This window comes from Asterias rubens, chromosome 20, assembly GCF_902459465.1.
Source record: "Asterias rubens chromosome 20, eAstRub1.3, whole genome shotgun sequence".
NCBI lineage: Eukaryota > Metazoa > Echinodermata > Asteroidea > Forcipulatida > Asteriidae > Asterias > Asterias rubens.
Window position 1 is genome coordinate 10,898,321 of NC_047081.1, and position 12,135 is coordinate 10,910,455.

The 12,135-nt window shown below is 40.6% G+C and overlaps 1 protein-coding gene across 1 annotated transcript in view; it reads right to left on the minus strand.

The window, feature by feature from the left end:
- Positions 1-1,654, minus strand: part of LOC117304129 — a 28,515-nt gene extending 26,861 nt beyond the window's left edge. The window contains exon 1 of the mRNA XM_033788631.1: positions 1,344-1,654. The gene's annotated coding sequence lies outside the window, so the exon portion shown is untranslated. The remainder of the gene's footprint in view (positions 1-1,343) is intronic.
- Positions 1,655-12,135: the final 10,481 nt, after the last annotated feature.

Consider the following 12,135-nt stretch of genomic DNA (forward strand, 5'->3'; position numbering starts at 1 on the left):
CAATGCGACCATTACTCTTTCTTAAACCCCGTCAACTGGAAATCCGTTTTCAAGATTCAGTGACGCAATAAATCTCATCAACAACATCCATTTTAAGTGAATACATGTAATCTGAGTCTTATATAGATGTCAGTTCGTGTAAGGCTTTCTGGTAGTGATTGGGGGGCCAAAAGCTTCTTCCACATGAGTCACCACGCATCAAGAAAACAGACAGAAAATATCGTGCCGTAGTAAATTGTGTCTCCAATTAGTTGTGTCAGAAAAGAAGAGGGTCACAATTAAACGAACCGGATGGGATATCAGTTAATCTTGCGTGTGTTGAGTTAAATTTTCTAATAAGCGGTTACGTAACTTGAATGAAAAACAGATTGAAAACGAAAGATTTTTTGCATTAAATTGCCCAGATTGTTCACAATCGGATGCATAACAAAGGCCTCAGGCCCAAAGTGTTTTAATATTTGAGTGAGAAATTACCTCTTTCTCATAAACTACGTTAGTTATTTTATGCATGTTGGGCACCAGGTGATAAGACTGGTCTTTGACAAATACCAAAGGTGTCCAGTGCCTTTAAGCCAGGTGTGTGTATGGGAAATGCAGCGTGTGTGATAAGCTCCCCCGTCTACACTTGGTTTCTCACTGGGGCTGGACAATGTCACTCTCCGTGCCACGGCACTGTACAAGAAGAGCGATATATCGGGGACGAATTTGGGGGAAGTAGTAGCCATTGTTGACGGCCTAACCGTCTGACGGTTCGACAGGTAGTCTCACCACGGGGCGGATGGACATCAAGCAGCGGGCCCGACAATGGACCATTGTCAGAACAACTTGAGCAACATCTTAATTTTACATTTGGCAGTTTAACTGTTTAATTGTACGTTGATATTATTGCACGGTAGGTGAGCACATGATTAAAAAACGTTTTTTTCAAAGCACCGATTATCGTAAGCGTTACCTTAAAGACAGGCTCTTGTGTCGGGCGCCCCGCACGTTCGTAACCTCGTGATTGTCAAAATAAGTGTGAAAACAAAATATTTATAACAATAAACACTTATCAAACCATCTTGTGGCCGAGCTATAAATAAGCGATAATAATTGTAAGTTTTTTTGCGGTTGCATGATGTTTGAAAGGCAAATTGAAAAACTTTAAAAAAGGTGTATTCATTTTCGTGTTACCCTTACAATCGGTACTTTCCCAAGGTCTGTGATGAAACAAATTCGGGTTGTTAATAGTTCTTTATCCCGCGATGCAAATTGAACATCTATTTAAAAAAAAAGGTGGTTGGAAATTATGTTTAACATTCAAATTTAGAGAAAGTAGGTAAATCACAGCATGAATATCTTACCCGGTTTGTTCAGCAGGCACCGTGTTGTTAACAACTCCACCAACGGGGAAAAACAGAAGTCTCCCACCAAAAACTGTCAGCGTGTACGTAGTCTTTGCTGGTGTATTTATCTCCAAAGCTCAGTGTTGTGGACGCTACCTCGATAGAAAAACACTACTACATGTACTAGCAGTGGTGAATCAATTACACAACAAACATAGTCCGTGTGATTTGGCTCATACATGTACAGTACGCTGTATTACACACAAAAACTTGACAGTGCCAAACTGTTTTAAGAGTCCAATGTCTTGCGAACAACAGAGAGCATTATACACATGTTGCTTCGACCTTGCTACTTGAGAAACTACCCAGTCCGATAGGTACGTCTCGAGTTTTAAGTGTCAAACATCACTGCCGTGCGTGCGTGGCCCGGCCAGCAACGGGCTTCAAGCCAGCTCCTCCGTGCACAGTCTGTGTACCCAAGTTTGTTTGGTGACGTCATGTCAGGTTGTTAAGGAAAATTCTCACTACTAGAAGGCTCAGCGGTGCGGAATTTCGAGTTGTTTAGGGATTTTTTTCTAGTTTAAAAGGAAATCCGCGATTTGTGAGGTGCTTTCGTCACTAAACAGGTCCGTGTTTTAACTGAAACCCTAATTTGGTCCCGACAATTCCTACTTCTGTTTTGATTTTAAAGAAATTCTGTAGCTTTGTATGGGGCATAAATTTACTTTTAAAAATGTTCCTATAGAAACGAGATTCGTAGATAATCCTAATAATAGCTTTCAGGCATGATAGCTTTTGCTCTGTTTCACCTCTCATTTTATTCTATCAACAGCTCTCCATTGCTTGTTTACCAAGATATTTTTTTTAATGGCAACAATTATTTCGAGTAATTACCAATTATTGTGTCCAGTGTCTTGAGGATGTGTCCAGTGTCTTGAAGATACCATATTCCCTTCTCGATTAAACACAACTAGGCTATAACAACAATGATGACAAACTATCAAGCCAAGATCTATACAATCTTGGGAATAAGACTTTTCCTTGAAATTAATCACCCTGTCCCTCTAATTGTCAAAACAAAGCAGTGCCGCTGGTCGTTTATCTAATTGAGCTGATGACTGCAGATGGGCCGGACTGTGGTATGGTGGGGACGTACCATGGCCCTCAAGCGAGATGACGATAGGCTGAGTCACCGAGTGACTGGCCCCGTGATGGAGGGGATGTCCCCCCGCACCCCAAAGATAGACCGAGCGCGGGGCAAGGGCGTAGTGGCCGTCCGGTCGGTAGATACCACCCCATAACTCCGTGGGAAGAAAGTGTAATATGGCTATAAATAAGAACCAGCTTTTCCACTTAATTTAAATTGCGGGAATGTGTACTTTTATATGAAAGATCACATAGCGGCCTATATTAAGTTTTATGCGAGAAATTACTTTCTCAAAGTGATGTCTTTTTTTTTAAAGTCACAATCGCCAAGATGTTTTGGTATCAATTTCTTTGGCAAAACAATAACTAAATTGTGATTTTTAGGCAAGGGTGAAAGAAAGACTATGCAACTCGGTGTTGTTGTTCTCCTTCTTATCAAACTATTTGTTTGTTTATTTGATTTGCTCACTCAATGGTTAGTTACTTTTCAGTGTCAAAGAGAGCGAGAGCTATACCTAGGTATATTATACCTAAATCTTGAAAAAAATTTGAGGTGCGTTAAAACACTAGGCCTATCAAAAAGAATTCAAAATTTGATTTAAGTAAAACGAGAGGGGGCATTTAAGAGAACATTTTTCTCTTATTATAGTCAAAATGTCATGCCAAAGAAAAGTCATTCAACAAATGAAAGTTCTAAATAAACTTCAATTTTCAAGACTGTGGTGAAAGGGTATGTTAAATACCTGAAAAGAAAGGGGTATTTTAAGAGAAAATGTTCTCATAGTCAAAATTTGAAGCCAAAAAAGCAAGTCCTTCAACCAATTAGACTTGTTAAGTTCTAAAAGACCTTCAATTTTCGAGACTGTGGATGTTTTTTTTTCTTTACACACACACCGCACCCGCAAGAATCGGAAGTTGGTTTTCTTTTGTCCCTAACGTCACTTCACCACACTTAGCTCCGCAAACCATGTCACTTCGTATATCCGTGGGCACAACGGATCATCAAAAGCCAAGATTGCCGTGTAGGGATTTGTACGGCGGGATTATCCGTTGGCTTTTGGCCAATAATTCCACAAGAGACTTAATGTAATAACCCTATTAGGGTTCTAGAACGGCGTGTAAATGCTTAAGTACCCGTCTCCTCATCGCTTTGTGGAGTATTATTGCCTCCACCAACTGCCGTTTACAATGGAAAAAAATGACTCGAGTCATCAGATCCAAGGATGGTGAGTGAAGTGCCTAGAGGGGGGGTGGCACAGGGGGGGAAGCCCCCCCCTCTAGTTGATGCACCCCCCCCCCCCCCCCCCCACACACACACACCTGGTTCCCACATCCTTATGATACCAAACACTAACAGAACAAAGTGTTGTAGTTTATCAACTTTGATATAGTAAATTCAATGTAGTTTTTTAAGAAGAGGTAATTTCTCAGTAAAATTGTTTATCCGAGAAAGTCTCCATAGGCCTGGAGCCTTTCTCAGGCGTCTGAAAACACACATGTGCAACAAGTCGGAGTATGCTGTTTTTTTTTCTTAGTCATTTTCTTGTAGATTAGATGACCACGATATGCATATGTAGGGATACACGTGCACCAAGTGAGAACACTGGTCTTTGACAGTTACCAAAAGTGTCCATGCCTTTAAATCAGCATTTCTGTGTCTGTCTTCTTTTTTTCTCCCGCCCGAAGTCCGGAGCTGCAAGTAAAAAGAGAACACCGCGCTGGATTAGGCTCCGTCTCGGGGCTCTTAGGTGTGGACGGGTTGCCGCTCAGCACACATGCCGGGTGTTAATTACTCGGTGTTGCATACCGTCACGGAGGCCATGATCCCACCCCAAACTTAAAGGCACAGGGGTGGATGAGTTACTCGTCCTAACTTAGGACTACCTTTGTGAAATCCACCCCTGGACACCTTTGGTAATTGTCAAAGACCAGTATTCCTACTTTGTGTATCCCATCATATGCAAAACATAACAAATCTGGACTCAATTGGTCATCAAAGTTGCAAGAGAATAATAGGTTTCAGACCTGCAGCCTTTTAATATTTCAGTGAGAAATTACCAAATTCTACGTTAATACTTCAGAGAGAGCCGTTTCTTAACAACAGCTCTCCATTAACAAGTTAGTTTTGTATGCTAACAATTGTTTTGAGTATTTACCAATAGTGTCCAGCGCCTTTAAGATTCGGTAATTGGTCGAAGCTAGCACTCAAGTTTGCAAGAGTACAGGTGTGGGAGCTATCGAGGAAATAATTTGATTATAGTTTGAATTTAAAAGCTCACCGATTATAAAGTTCATACCAATCCTAACGAGAACATTACTTCCACATTATTTTCAGAAGTACCCCCCCCCCCCCGCCATGAACAAAATATAGTCACATGGCAAATTTTCCTTGAAGAAAAGTAGTTATTGTAAAAACGAGGGGCAAAGATGCCCCCCCCCCCCCCCCCCCACTTGGTGCAATCACAAACACTTTAAATTATTCGACTGCCGCGCAAGGAGATCAAAGTAAACGCGGCCAACATTGTCAACACTTGTCTTATGCCCGTCCGGGCCGCAGTCACACAGCATTGTAAACTTAATGTAATTTTGGCTAGTAATCTTTTTCTTCTAAGAAATATCTTTTTGTGCTTAGCTGCCTGCCCTTGATGTCGGCACGCGTGTAAGAGAACCGAAGTTGTGTACACTTAACGGTTTATAAAAGAAAGCCCCGACGTTACACAATAAAGCAATCAGATTTACTCGTTAGATTCGCGCCTTCATCAAGTCCTTGGTACATACGCGAGGTCTGGCGGCGGCCTCTCTAAAGAAACATACGAAACACAGGAAGTGTAAATTTTGTCCACAAATCTCACCGCAAAGTCGGCTGAAAGGAACCGCTGACAAATACCGGAAACTGGACGAGTTTACTCTCAGGAAAGTTTACGTTATAACTATAACCAAGAATGCAAATTGTTGCATCTGAGGTTTTGTAAGGAGATGTTCCACTGCCTCTTGACTTGGACCCAGCAAGTTATGAAGTTGGCTGATGTGGCTACAGCTATGGCAGTTGCCAAGGGTCTAGGGACTTCCTATAAGCTTCAATGCGTATTGCCGAAGCCACAGCCACAGCCGAAGGTATAGACCTTCGCTGTCTCCATCTTGGTCATATTCCTTGTATCGGATAACAACAATGAATGCTAATAATCACTTTGCAAAAAGGAACCAGACTGGTTTGTTGTTCCAAGCTCAGTTTTAGTTACATTGATATCGATGGGAAAGATTCAAGATGGCTGCACCGATTTGAAGGGTTGTACACGTTCGAATTACAACCTAATCACGTGTCATTTTCGCTGCACACTCAAACCTGCTCAGTGTAAACTTTTCAGAACATATTTAGGCCCAAGTGCAGCAGCAATCTTAATGCCGATGCCCCACTGTTTTCACCACACTGTTTTCACCACACTGTTTTCACCAGTGTTACCCACTGTTTTCACCACTGTTTACGGCAGTTTTCCCCACTGTTTTGGGAGGGCATTGCCCCGCCCCTCTGGATTGTTAATGTCGATGTAAAGCATGTCTAACTCAAAACTGTAACCGGGTGAACAAAAAGTGCACTGAAAATTTTACAAGTTTTGTTTGGTCCTCAATTTTTTATTTATACAAAAAAAATTTGATTCTACTTATCATGACCCACAAAGATCTAGCGCAATCCGTATCGGGTGCGTGGGTTGGCAGTCGCTTTGTTATTATGGAGTTATTACATCTCCTTGTTGACTGTATGATGTAATTCACTTTGATAACGTGACGGTCTTTTTATCTTGGAGTTATCAACACGTCTGCTGTGGTTTGTAAACAACCGGCAGTGATGTGAAAACACCAACTTATAGAAGGGGAAGAGAGAAGGCTTGAACAGGAAGAACTGGACCGGCGTATCAAATTGGTATCGATGTTTCAATATTTAAAAAAGATACCATGATACTTGATCAGGGAGTTTTGGATTTAAAGGCGCTTGACACCTTTGGTAATTGTCAAAGACCAGTATTCTTACTTGGTGTTTCCCAACATATGCATAAAATCAAACAATCTGGACTCATTGGTCATCGAAGTTGCAAGAGAATAATGAAACAAAAATCACCCTTGCTGCACAAATGTGTGCGCTTTGTAATGCATAATGAAATAATTGGTCACAAGCGCACCGGTTGGTAAAAGTAATAACAGCGACTCGTGGCTCGGCGCACATTTGAATGGTTGTATAAACTCCATGAGCAACGTCTAGTCTTTCTGACCCAGTCCCCCCCCCCCCCGTGGTTCGGCACGTATTAAATACCATAAAGCTATCAATGATTTGATATCACTCAAGCTGAAACAATAGAACCACCCTTTGTTTTCATTGACCTCTGAACTTCACAGTATCTCAAGTTATACAATAAAAGTATAGAGGTGCCTGGGAAGTTGATGTTTCTCTCGACCTTTGCCAACTTCATAAAGACTATTAAATTAAGAAAGGTTTGTCTGTTGTATACAGGAGGGCCTAATGTCGTATAGCAGAACAAATTACTTGCCATGACCATATTACGGGTGCATCACACTTAAATAGGGAGAAAAAAAGAGCTTAAAGACACTGGACACCTTCGGTTATTTGTCAAAGACCAGTCTTGATGTATCTCAACATAATGCATAAAATAAAAAACCTGTGAACATTATTTTGAACTCAATTGGTCGTCGAAGTTTGGAGATAACATTGGAAGAAAAAACACCCTTGTCGCAAAGGTTGTGGGCTTTCAGATGCCTTGAATTCGAGACCTCAGCAGCTGAGGTCTCGCATTCAATTCAAATTTAGGGAGAAATTCTTTCTAATTGTTACCTGTTGACTTCAAATTTGAGGTATTTTGGATAGACCCCGGAATATGGTCCTTTTTAGCCAAGATTGTTTCCCGGACAAGGGAGATTTACATCGGCGCATGAGTGTTTTTATTTTAGTCCCCTCAACATCAGTGCGTCTCAATCGTCGCTCACTTATAAATAACAAATCGTATTACACGATATTTTCTCACCCGAAAATAAACACAGTCTTCTATAATTATAACATTGTCGGGTTGAATGTCAGAACACACGAACCGCCGCGAAACATCGTTTGTTTGTGGACTTCTAATCCGCTGGAGAAAGGAAGTGCCTCGCACTTTTTCTTCGGCTTTCTTCGGCTTGCGTTCCTTTTTTGTGGGTAGTTGGAGGGGCGCCTCTGAGGGCCCGGCGGAAGCTTTAGCGGCCAGAGTAAGGGAACGTATGATTGGGGGTAGGGATGTTGAACATCGCTCGGGGAAAGTAAACACAGACTTTAACCGGTGTACATGGATGTTTTCGGTGAAATTTGGAGAAAGTTTCATAACTATGGGTAGACTTTCTGGTGGCGCGGTGCGTAGCCTTAAGTCAAGTGGTTTTTGGTTTGTTTATTGTTTGGCGTTAATATCAAAGTAACTCCGGTAGGGGGATGCTGTGGGTTGGTTGGCACATGTTTGCCTCCTTGGTTGGCTCATAATGGGGTCGAGAAGTAACTGATTTGATGATCCAAGTTTTCAATTGGGGGCTTCTTCCTTTGGGACTTTTTTAAATAAGTCTTTGATTTGTTTTTTTCCCCTCGCAGTTCGTCTAGTTGAAAAATAAGCAAAAGTATATAGAACAAAAGTATATAGAACATTAAAATTATAAAAAAAAAAAATACGCTAACAACGTTTCTTCGAACGGCCGATTGTGAAAAGTAATCCTTTAAAAGAATAATTAAAAATTATTATTACAATAATATTAATTAAGAAACTAATCCAGTCAGATGTTAAACAATAACTAATCACAATCAGTACACGACTCAATAAAAAAGGTGAGTCTTTTAAATTGAATTACACAAAAACATACCCCCCCCCCCAACAACAAAAAAGTGTGGGGGGGGACACCCTGAATTACATTGTTGGCCGTTACTATCCCTAAGATGACCAACCCACGGGATCGTTCCCACCGAACCACACGTTGACTCTAACGGGAATATCATCACACTTCCGTCATCCCCGCATACCAAGCCCCACCCATAACTGTGTGTTACAGGGGCGACTGGGACCAAACGTTCAATGACCGAACGGATGTTCATCCCGAAGCATCCCGAAGAAGTTTTCTTCTCTCTTTTTTTATAAACCACGCAAAACGAATTTCCTCTGGAGGCAAGCGGGAACCGTTTTTTATTTTATTTTAGACTTGAACCAAGTCTGTTTTTACCAGTTTTCCCCTCTGATGAGAAAAGCGTGCCCGAATATATTTCATGAGGGTTATTATACACATGACTTATGTGTCGTGGGGTGAGAGGGCAGTTACCAGAAATTATATTTTGTAAAATATGAAAACTTGATTTCAAGTCTATGTATTTGCGTTGGCGTTCTCAGTATTGTAGATCTTAAGAAGAGGATTTTACTTAATTAGTGTACAGAACAAATTAATGTCCACACTGCAACACAGAGCTGTATCTTTTTGTGTTTGGATGTAAACGTGTCTGCCCGTCCACCGCTGAGGACGCCCTTTGCTTAGATTTGATGTAGAAAACCAATGGAGAGGTATCAAAAACCAAGTTTGAATAATTTGGCTAAAAAAAAACAAGTTTGAATAATTTGGCTCAAAAACCAAGTTTGAATAATTTGGCGCCGAAAAAAAGTTCTCACTTTTCGGCGTGCGTGGAGTTCTCCAACAACAGTATAAAGTAAGAGTGGGGCGCCCTCAAGCAATAAGAGACGCAACAATGAAGTAGGCCTAACCGAACAAAATTTCACATTAATTTTCACATCAATACGAGTCGTCAAACCTGCGTAGCGACCACTCTCATCAGTATGAAAGACAATTGTTTTTGTAAAATTCTGTATGGGATAAAAACAAAATAATTGGTGGCCGTATACACGGCCAAGTTAAATTATCATCCTCTCATTGACTTAAAATAACTGTAGACCTACGAAATCAGTCTCCAAATATTTTAGTGTTTTTGGCTGCTATTTTGCTAAAAGAATTATTACACATTTCCTATTTTTAACGAATTACAACCCACACACGTCTAGGCCCTATACCAAGAAAAGCGGAATCTAACCCACAGTCTTGATGTTCTTAAATTTGATCTCTATTTCTGACTTATTTTGTGTCTGGTGATTCATTGTACCTTAGTGCCGGATTTCAGGACGTGGTTCATGGTGTTCGAAACACTACAACGAGAGAGGGGGGAGAGGTCGACGTGCGGGCCGTGCCACGAACCGACTGGACGAGGGCGGATGAACGGTGTATTTCCGCACGTACTTGGGTAGCTGAGTCCGCAATTTGATTACAAGAGCCATCAAGATATGTTGCTAAAATTACCAGAGTGATTTGTAGGGTAATAGTCATTTCTCACGAGGCAATTTAGTATAACGCCGACATGTTTTCTAAACAATTATAGGCACTGCAATCATATGAAACTTACACAAACGAAGCCCCAACTTTAAGATCATTCTTGGCTCTTCGCGAAACTGGAACGCACATTGCGTTCCAGTTTACCGCCAATCAAACCGCGCGGTTTATTCCGAATGAATGCATTGTCAAGTCAAGTTGACTATTGAGTGCTTGTGTGTGTGTGATTGGCAGGGAGAATAAGGTGAAGTGCGGGGTATTGTAGGCAATGTGAGAAGCAAAGAGCAAGTGGGGGAATTTTCAAACGACGAGGAACTTTATAACAATGTTGGAAAGATACATAAAGAGATATGTTTATAGCCTACGCAGAACGGAAACGCGAAAATTATTCCATCTAATTTTCGATATTAAAACATGTAAATTAAGAGGTTAATGGCAGGGTATACTTCTGTTAATAATCAAAGACCACTCCTTACTTGTTGTATCCCCTATTGTGCATACAAATAACTGGTCATTGAAGTTGCCAGAAAATAGGCCACTCAGATTCCAAGTTAATTGTGGGTGACCTCTTTCTCTAAAACTACATCACTTCAAAGTTTGATAAAGATACTAACAGCTCCCCAGTGTTCCTTCCAAGTAAGTTTCTGTAGTCATTAGCTTGTAGGGTAGATACCGAAAAGTGCACACTGCCTTTAAGGTTGGGTTATGTCTAGACTTGACTCAAGTCCCAATCCCGTGCCATACCCGCGCACTGGACTGTATGCTACGGGTTGTTTCATAGTAAATTGTCGTGATGTACTTAGCTCTCACACGAGAATGGGACTTGAATCTAGTCTAGGTTACGTCTTGATCATAAAATATTTTAATTGGTGTGGTATTTTAGTCCTAAAACTTAACTAAGTTCAGTGAACGTAAAACTACTTTTATTTGGCGGTCAAGTTCTATGGAAATACTGACCGTCATTTTCTGACTCAGATGTTTCAGAATTTCATGAAAATACAAGAGCATTAAACCAATAACCGGAGAATGTCACCTTGAAATGTTCAAGGGTGAATCATTAACTCAGGTAAACGCTATACCTTCTCTAATATCAGACTGTATAATATACAAAGAAAGGTATGGCGTTAACTTTCACCAACAATAAACAAGCAATGCACGCACCACAAACACGCAACAATTTCACCGAAAAATGACAAAGCCCTCTCCGTTCTCAACAGTTTTTATAAGGTAAAGATACAAGAGCATCAGAGTTTGCATAAGTTTTTCACCTTGAGATGTCCTATTAATCATTATTTCATGTAAACATTATAAATTCCCACACCAAAAATGTGGGATAAACTTTCACCTAAATAACAACAATCAACAAGTCGTCAACACGCACCACATTGTGACAAACACAAACATAAACTTTTTCAACGAAAACGGACAACGCCCTCAGTTGTGTACACGGACGCCGTTCCCATGACAACATTATCAGTTCAAAGTACCGGTACATGACATAAACATCATAGTCGGCATTTCGTTCAACTTAACTCAGTCTTAACTCTTTGTGAAATTCATTGCTGGACATGTTTGGTAATATTGCCAAATATACAACTTCGTGTGACAATGGCGTTTTTCCTTCATTATTGTCTCGCAACTTCTTTAAACGCATGCTTAACAAACAACGGAGAAAGGTCTTTTCTAAACTGCCTGATTCAGAACATTTTTTCTCATTATGATTATGGTCTTGTAAAAACAATCTTAGTTGAGTAAACATTCTTGAGCTGCAAGCCCTGTGGTCTTACGGATATTCCCCTAAACTGTGTACAACAAATACTATTGTTCTCTTTCCTGGAGATTGCCTTGAGCTTTCAACTGTAAGACGCCACGTGTGACATGACCCCATCATAACACGGGAAAACAGCAGAACAAAATAAGTACAAGAAAAGAAGAACACACGAACAGGGACAAAAGATCTCCATGAAGCAAAACAATAAACGGGTAATAAAAAGGTTTAGGGACTAAATCACCAGCTTGAATAATATGTCCCTGTAGTAAAAGATTTCAACCTTCAACTTGACCTTTCAGTTGACCTTGGAATAGATCCATCACAGGCCGCGATGATTTACGTTTAATGTTTTTTTCTTCTTCAACTTCAACTTGAAGTTCAAGTGTATGATTTCCCACGTGGTTTGGTGCCATTGCATCAACACTTTAAGTGACTCCAATTGAGCACTATGCGTGTGTACGCAAACTATACAATCTGGTTTTCATAAAATAATTATGTCTCTACTTG